Here is a 1947-nt window from a genome sequence, read left to right as displayed (position 1 = left end):
CGATTTCCCCTCAGAAAAGGGCAGGCCTCCCAGGGATGTCAACCAAATATGGCAGATCAAGTTGCAGTAAGACTAAGCACCTCCCCTCATATTAAGGCTGGGCAAAGCAATCCAGCATGAAGAAAAGGGTCCCAAAAGCAGGCACAAGAGTCAAAGTCCCCTCACTTCTCCCTGCCAGCTCCTACTGTTAGGCCTCCCACAAGAACACCAAGCTATACAACCATAACATATATGCAGAGGGCTCTGACCTAGGGGTCAGACCCTTACAGGCTTCATGAATGTTAGTTCAGTCCCTGTGAGCCCCTATGAGTCATGGTTAGTTGATTCTGTCGGCCATTTTCTTGTGGTGTCCTTGACCCCTCTGACTTCTACAATTCTTCCTCCTTCTCTTCTGTAAGATACCCTGGACCCTGCCTAATGTTTGCCTGTGGGTCTCTGCATCTGTTTCCATCAGTTTTTGGATGAAGCCTCTCTGATGACAATTATTCTAGGCTCTAGCCTACAAGTATAGCAGATCATTATTAGGAACCATTTCGTTGAGTTTTCTTTTTAATTACTTAATTAGCTGGTTTTGTTTGGTGCTATCCTAGGTCTCTGGGCTATCCAACCTCTGGTTCTTGGCCTTCTAGGCAGTGACAGGCGTGGGCTCCCCCTTGTGGCATGGGTCTTCAAGTTGGACAGTCATTGATGGGCTGCTCCCACAATTATTTTTCAAGTGCTCATAAATGCTGCTGTCATAATTTAACTGGCTGACGACACATGAAAGACTATGCCATCATTAACATTTGTGAGTCCAAGAAGGTGGCTGTCTTCTGTTGCTTGGACATCTATTTATTGAACACGTGTGGTGTGTGTGCGTATTCATGTGTTTATGTATGTTTGCCTATGTGTGAGTGCACACATCACAGTATATGTATGGAGGTCAGAGGACAACCTCAAGTGTGGGTTCCTGCCTTCCACTTTGTTGGAGACAGGATCTCGTGTCTACTGCTTTCATGCCAGGCTCTCTTGTCCATGGATTCTGAGTACTCTCCTGTCTCAGCTCCCATCTAGTCGCAGGAACACTGGGGCTCCAGTGGGTGCGACTGTGTCCAGTTTTGTGTGCGTTCCTGGGATTCCATCTCAGGTCCTTAGACATGCACAGCAAGCGCTTTACCCTCGAGCCATCTTTAGCCTCCTTTTAGATCTTTTCTTATTTTCAAGTCACAGAACCTGTCCTTCTTAACAGATAACTTGGCATCAGTTAAGAATGTAGGACGGAAGACTGGAGAAATGCTCAGCTATTGAGACTACCTGCTCCATAATCAGGAGGATTGGCATTCACACCCCAGGACCTATGGGGCTTGCTCAGTTTGTAGGCATTCCCACAAACATCTGAAACCATAGCTCCAAGGTAGGTGAAGACATGAGGATTGCTGGGGCTTGCTGGTCTCCAGCCTAGTTGAGAAAGCACAAGCCCCAGGTCTGGGGAGAGGCCCTGTATCCAAAGAATAGACAGAAGATGATAGCAGAGGACGTGGGATGCCCTCTCTGGCCTCTGTGCATAGACACAGCATACCCACATGCAAATATCAATAAATAGATTTTATAAACATATAAATAAATAAATAAATAAAATTAAGGGTTTAAGGAACCTAGGATTGCATTTTTTGTGGTGTTTTTGAAGTGGAGAAATAGGATTGGGTAAAAGGTGGAGATACTGGTAGTTGGCTGGGTATGGAGGATCGGGAAGGTGAGCCTATTCAGCCTGCCCACTGCTCCCCCAGGTGAACAGATGGAAGTTCCTGAGCACTGTTCTAGAGTAAGTCAGTCTCTATCTGCCCTTGGATCCTGTCTGTGTGTGTGTGTGTGTGTATTTGTGTGTTGTGTGTGTAGTGTATGCATTTTGTGTGTTGTGCGTACAAACTGTATGTGTTGTATGCAGTGTGCCCTGAGCTTTGCCGTCCA

Source organism: Meriones unguiculatus, chromosome 5 (assembly GCF_030254825.1).
Source record: "Meriones unguiculatus strain TT.TT164.6M chromosome 5, Bangor_MerUng_6.1, whole genome shotgun sequence".
Classification (NCBI taxonomy): domain Eukaryota; kingdom Metazoa; phylum Chordata; class Mammalia; order Rodentia; family Muridae; genus Meriones; species Meriones unguiculatus.
Note: the sequence above shows the minus strand (reverse complement) of the source record.